Source organism: Drosophila elegans, unplaced genomic scaffold (genome assembly GCF_018152505.1).
Source record: "Drosophila elegans isolate 14027-0461.03 unplaced genomic scaffold, ASM1815250v1 contig_468, whole genome shotgun sequence".
In the NCBI taxonomy this organism is placed as follows: domain Eukaryota; kingdom Metazoa; phylum Arthropoda; class Insecta; order Diptera; family Drosophilidae; genus Drosophila; species Drosophila elegans.
In genome coordinates this window covers 4438146-4445725 of record NW_024545855.1, presented here as the reverse complement: position 1 = coordinate 4445725, position 7580 = coordinate 4438146, and positions in this window count along the sequence as shown.

The window sequence follows — 7580 nt, the reverse complement described above, 5'->3', positions numbered from 1 at the left end:
GGTTGACGGTGGTTTGTGGATGCTGCGGGAAAACCAAAAGGAAAACGAGCAAATTTCCATGTTACTACTGAAGGAAGCCCTCGGGTGGATTTATGTATGTATTTGTTAGCCATACCCAGTTGACATAAGCGAAAGCAAAGTGGCAAAAAGCAACATGAAAAATGCTTTAAATCTTGTCAAAGCGGGTGGCCCGGTTTTCAGGGACTGGAGGTCGGAGGTCAGGTCTCAGATGTGCGTCTGTTTGTACGCTAATGATATTTTAAGAGAGCTTTCACTGTGCCCGCACATGTGTTAGTGGGCAAAGTGAAAAATTATTTATGTTGCCTACTTATTGGGGCATGCAAATGCTCCTTGTTATGCAAAACGTTTATAATTCCACCCATAAATTGAATTATGCAGCGAATCAAACTATCCAAGTTGTCATGTAATATTGAAGAGCTTTCAGTGTCCGATACAGCGCGCTCCACCCAAAAAAAACACAGCGAAACACTTGACAGTACTAGCCAAAAAAAAAAGGAGAATAAATTCCAATGACAAATGGGGCTCGTTGTTAAATATTAGCAGGAAAACCCCTTTTCCACCAAAAAAACGGAAACACACCAAACGTTTCTATCTTCTTTGCACACACCATTTATTTTGCATCTCGTTCCCTTTGTTTGTAGCCACCATTCAACTGTAATTACTTAGGTAGACCCCCCGATCCGAAACGATACGGGATATAAGCCTCTTTTGCAGAGAAAGAAAAACTTTGAATTTTCTTTTAATTTTTCATTGTTAAATTGCCATTTCGGGGGGGTACAGGGTGAAAAGAATGTGGCGTGTGCAGGGATGCGCCAAAACAGAAACGGAAAAAGCAAGCCAAAGCAAAACAGAAAACTGAAACTGGCCAAAGGACAAAGGACAAACAAATTGAAACTTTATACAGTTGGCAAAAGTTGAACGGAGCAAATCAAAGGCAGCAATCCCGAAAGGGTTAACAAATTTGCAACATTTTGCAGCTTCATGAAATGGGAACCGATTTTGGTGCAGGTCAGGTCGGGGCAGAATGGAAAGATTTAAACAAATTTAATAAAGTCAAAATGAATATAGGCAGCAAGTGAAGAAGGTTTTTCAAAATTACTATTTCCTGTGAGTATGCTCAGAAAATAAAACAAATCAATTTTATGTTTTTAATTCCTATAATTAAAATCAAAACAATCTCATTTAAATCAATAACAAATTCATTTTCATTTCTTCTCTTTTTTTGTCACTTTATCAGCTTGAAATAAATATTTTTAGAGTAGATTAACTCATTTAAATATTATTTAACGTAATAAATGTTTCTATGTAAATTAACTTAGTCAAAAAAATAATCAAATTTAACAAGTTCAACACTCCCTCTCTTTCAATTGAAATAAAATCTAGTCAAAACTTGGGAAAATAAAAATTTGAAGAAAATAAAACGACAATCACAACCAAACAAGTTGTCAGAGGTATAACCAAACTTAATAAACCTAATAAAGGACAGAAGCCAGCGAACCCAATTGAAATTTAGCATAAAACAAATTAGGGGCAACTGCCAGATATCAAAATAAATTCCTGTCAAAGAAAAATGTAGAGAAATAGATAAAAAAACAAAAAAAAAAAAAAAAAAAAAATAGTGAACAATACCCAGTTTCTGAAATTTAAGCAAAATCTTGAACTGGAACTGATTGCTGTGCAGTAAATTTAACAAAGTTAAAAAAAAGAACACCAGCCCAGCAGTTGAAAATGTACGCAAGACCCATTAAGAGCAGAAAGGAGCACTCGTATCTAGGCAAAATCTTTTGCAAAATAAATGCGAAAGGAAATAAATAAATAACAAACCATAAATAAATAAAAGTTGTGAACAAGCAAATGCCCTGTCCGCCAGTTGGCAAACATTTACAACTACAGAAAAACGAGTAAAAGCTGAAAAAATGGCAAAGATACAAGACACACACGTCAGAATCGGCTTTGTGAACTGATATCTCGTGGGTAGTTGCGGTCGTGGGTGGCGACACGCCCATTTTCGCACAAAAATCGATATGTTGATTTTAACTTTCTCCTCTCTTCGCCCCTTTCGTCTTTTTTTTCCTTTGGCCATAAAGTTTTGCGCCAAGGAATTATCAATTTCATTCTTTCTTTCTTATTTTTGCCGACTCCATGAAAGAAGCGGAGGCCAAATACTGTCATTATCTGCTTACAAATTCTTGTGTATGTATGTATTATATGTCCGTATGTATTTCTATACATAAGAGGATATTTTTGACACTTCAAAAATTGGAATATCTCAATAGCCTAGGCGACAGGCGAACAAAATGCCCTGTGTAATTTTTCATGACTCTGCTTCCCATCTGGGATCCACTCGGTACCAGCGCCATTCAAAATCGGAGCAGATTGAGCTGTTGAGCTCGTGGGCGAATTGGAGTGGGTATCTTCTAAATATGTATATACATATATACATAGGAACCAGCATGACAACTGAGCCTGATTCTCCGTACTTTTTTTATTATTTCGCAAATATCGATAAGGGGAGATAGGCAAGTATCGCCAAAAAGAACCCAATGCCATCTCCGTGTCACATCGTCGTCTGTCTTTCCCACTTCGCCTTTGCAATATTTGGCGACAGTAAATGTTTGCTAAATATCCTCAGTAAATACTTGGCAGCTTATGTGGGTGCTGCACACACACAATCATTCGCACATAAATAAATAAGTATGTTCTACAGTAAAATCAAGGCTTACTTACAGTGCTTAACGGCAGTGATGACTCAAAGGAAGTGCGCAAACAGTCTGCAAGGAAAAGAAAAACAAGAAAATATATTATTAACAAGTCAATATGAGTTGTTTCACTTTAAATTGTTTTAAAAGCTGATCTCGGCAATAGATATTAGAATCCTTTATACTTACAAAGAACTGTTAAGTTTGCATAACTAAACATAAATTAAACATTTTAAACACATTCATTGCCTAGTAGCTTAATTCAAAAGATGTTTGGCTTTTAATTTAATTCATATTGTAAGAACAGTGTAATTCATAGGCATGAGGTGGAAAGCGTAAATTACACTTAAAAACAAAAAATATGAAGTGTAAGAAAGCACAAATTTGGCGAACTGACGAAGAAAGTATGAAGTTCAAGTAATTTGTATCCTCCGAATAAAAAGTTTGTGTCCCTTGAACAGGTAAAATCCTTCCCTCAAGGCAGAACCACTTAAAAAAGACCAAATCTGTCCTGATAAATGACAAAGTGACATCTCTGCTCAACAGTTCTGCTCAATGATTCGATTCCTTAGCCCTTTGAGGCTGTCAGGAGTACTTACTGTACTCCGTTGATCCCGCTGAGCCCGGCTTTTTTTGGCCGGATGTCTGGCAGCAGTGAGTACTGGGATATAACGCACTTTAAAGCTCGTCTGGGACGAACAGCATAATGTGCGAGAGCATTATTAATGAATTTATGTATTCGTAATCGCATACAATACCCTCCCAATCAACGCTGCGTATATGCAGCCTCTGGAAGTTGATATTTACGGCAAGGCTTTCCCAAGAAATTGGTTTTATTTTACATACTATTCGTATGCGTACGTTTGGGTTGCCCAAGTCTCGGGCGATTCATTAGTTTCTATTTCAGTGGCTGGCAATTCAATCAGGTTGATCAGTTTTCAATATTGCTGCTATATTGGCATAGTCTGTCTCACTCTGCTTGGGCCTCGTTGCCTCCGTTCTCCTATATTTCCCGACTGTTTGGGAGGCAGTAAAGTAAATTTAGTTAACTAACCATAAAAAATTGTGTGCGCAAATGTGGGTGAGTGCTTTGGCCACTGACACAACTTTTCCCTTCCCATCACCTTGCTTCCCTCCACACGCCACACTCAGTGCACTTCTTATTCGCCCTGTTCTGCTATTCACACATATTACGTATACGACACATAGTTGGGCGAAAAGTTGATGATGTGGTTATAGTTGCTGCTACTGCTGCTTCTGCTCATTAGAGCCGGGGTCGCGCCGAAAAATCTGTAACACATAAAAGTATGCAACATGAAATGTGCTAACGACAAAGCTACACAGTAAAATATCGTCAACAACTCTTGCTCGTCAAATCTTTTACGAAAAACTAATCCTAGCACATACATACACATAACATGTTATGTTATTTTTTATAAGATTTTGTTAAAAACTATACATTAACTATACATTTTCAACAACATACCTGACCTGTTTGTATTTTCTCGCAGTGCAGCTTGGAAAGAGATAGCAATGGATGGGCATAAAGAGCGAGTGCTGCCGGGGGACTCCCAGATATTATCAGGAAAGTTATTGGCGGGCTGGGTGGTCAGTAGGGGGGTGGTGAACTGCTGCTAAGCATTAAATTTATGAATCCGCAGCGAAGTGTCTTTCTGAACTTGGTGGCTCATAACTTGAAGTCAGCTTAGAGCCAGGATCCTGGATCCTGAATCCACTAACCAGTAACCAAGGCGACTGTGGCGCCGACAGGAAGTTACGTGACTCGTGGGCATAAGTCCAAGCTGCATTTCACCTTATTTGCTTGGACTTCATCTGCCTGCCAGCTCAGCTTCCACTGCCACTAATGGCTAAGTTGGGGCCAGCTGTAAAGTGATAAATTCCGAGCCAAATAGAAACGAAGTGGACGAGAGGAGAAATTTGCATTATCACGCGAGGCACTCGGCAGCTGAAGTATGGACAATATAGTTATGCAAATAGCGTCACGAATTATATAAATTGCGTATACGCAACGGGGCCCAGACACATTGATATAAATTCATATTCAAATGTCCAAAAAACTGGGAAATGGGGGGAAAAAGGAAAACATTTGCACAACATTCGAGATACACTCGCGTATCTCTGACTTTTGTGTGTGTGTGTTGGGGCCCTGTGTCTCCGGCAAATTAAGGCGGCCGAAAAGGACAAAGGACAAGGGCCTGTAAAAAGCGGAAAATGTTAAACGACCGACCGTCTACCATCGGCGTCGGAGGTACGCAAATTGATATTTTTCTATAACATGCAAATAACACGAGTAATGCGAGTGCAGACGGGAGAAAAATGGGAAAATGCGAGAATGGTGGGGTGCCGCTCAGGCCTTTCCCTGCGCACATAAATGACCTGATAAGACACAAACAAACGTACAAATTTATGCATGCCAACTAAGGCACACACAAACACACAAACACACACACACGCACACCCACCGGAAGTGGGCGGTAAATGGATGGGAAGCCACGTGTAGGATGCTGTGGAAAAATGAAATAAAGTTAAACAGGATATTTCAACATTCTTACAACAGTAGAAGCAACAGCAAACAAAACAACTGAAAGTAAAAGCTAACGAGGGGAGGCGGAGGCAGGGGCGTGGCAAGGACGCTGCCAGGACACATTCCGATTCGGTGTGTTAAAATGTAATAGCAACGTTAATGAACACGAACGCAGTCGCAGTCGCAATGGAAATGGTCACATAAAAAAGGCAACGATTTCGCCCGGCCTCTGCTCCTTTTATTCCTTCCTTTTTTGTGTGTGCCACCCATTTTCCCATTTTTATTTTTTCTGCCCGCCCCACAGGTTGTGGTTGTAAAACCCGCACACACACACAAACACACACTTGCCCACAGTAGAACTCACACCCGTACAAAGACAGGACATTAGCAGGGAGAGCAAAAAGTTTGCAAAGCGCAGGAAGTGCGCGGATGAAACAAATCTCAGCCACGCACGTCTTTGGCAGCCTCGTGTAAGCCCCCGACCCCAGAAAACCCCAACACCTAAAGCTTTCTTCGCTTTCGCCCAACTCCACCCAATCGTGGTTCGCTTTCTTTGTTGTCTTCCAAAAAACCAATTGCGTTGCCGTCGTCATCGCCGTCTTCACTGAAGGAAAAACTTGTTTAAGAATTCGCGAACAATCTTATTACACATTTAATATGTTATAATATGTATGTAACACCAAAGAAATTGGAAAAATACTATTTTGATTTATGTCCTATTTCATGTATTTAACCCAAATCACGAAAGCCTGCTTAAAAATTCGCGTACAACACAAAATATGAGCTTAATTGTTATAAAAGTCATATTTTCATATTTCATTAGGTTATCAAAAGTGAACATCTTTCTTCTCAGTGTTTCAAATGTGACTGCATTGCGTGTTGGTTTCGCGGTGGTCGGGGCCTCCATCCCTCTAGACTCCGGATCTCTGGCCCGGGTACGCACCTAATCGTTGCCCAATGCTGCGGGGAATGTCACCACTCTGGCGATGCGTGAACAGTCGCAGACAGTGATTCAATCACTGCTAACTGCTTACTTGCCAATTGTAAAAGGAATATTTTACATGACCTGTGACTTTTGATCGTTTATTTATACGGATTTTAAAGCTCTTTAATCTAATACCAATTTTTTTTAAATCGTATATAACTATGGACCATTGAGGTAAATAGATTTAATTTACGCAACATATTTGTTATTTGTTTTATTAAAAGCAAACGCGTAATTAATATTTTATTTTGTACCATAATATACGTTATATGAAACTTTAATTTAAGTAAAGCAATTTGAGTTCATCCGTTTAACTGCCAAACTTTTTGAATATTTCAGAAACCATTTTGTATTTTAGAACCTTAACTTTTGTTTATAACAGCCCTTTTCCGGTTATTATCTTCTAAGCCCCTGGACTTCCCTTCTACAATTATCCCAGACGTGTAAGAAAAGCGCAGGGTAAGGAGCTTATGAGATTATAACTCCGTGTACTTCGATTCTTTTGCTCCAGTGACTGGGGGAAGCCCCTTACTAAACCGGAGCTTAATAAGAGCTGGATTGGATCCCTGAGCACACAAGGGTACCAATTAACCACAAGGGCGAAATGCGAGTTCTACTGCAGTAATTATAAACTAATTCTTGTGTTGGGCTGAATCACAGTTGTGCCCCACCACTGTTATCCTGTTTTTGCCCGGAAAAAAGTGGGAGCGGTTTCTATGGCAGGTGAGTGGGGTTGCGGAGCTGTCTGTTTCAATGAGGCAGTTTACACCGTTTGGCTGGTATTTGATGAGCATCGCGAGCGCGTCACTTTGGCTCCATAATGATGCGTGTGTAGCCCCAAAATCCTACCCTAAGCTATCCCCCGCCAAATTCAGGGCCCAATTTGCGGATCTTGGCTTGCTGCTCATAAACATCGCAGCTTACTTCGCTGCGAGACATTTTTATGCCATCCGATCCGTTAACGAATTTTCCAATAGGCCATTTGCTTTTTGCCTTCCGCTGCTCAATTTCCAACTCCCCCGAATTACCAAATTGGATGTCCAATATTTGCTGGGGTTAAGCGGCAGGCAATTTATGAATACCTTAATACAGTTTATAGTCAAAATATTTACCTACCAAAAACACAGGCTGTAATGTGAGAACATCCTGGCAAAATGATAATAAAATGAGGAGCCGCCCAGCCTGACAACGCGCGATGAAGATGTCGATGTCCTGGACGACGGGGGTAATGAAAATAACTGACATTAAGCAGATGAAGTGGTCCTGGACAACGTGGCCAGCCAGTGGTGGAAAATGTGGGAAAAAAGGAGGAAAATCGGCAGGCAGAAGC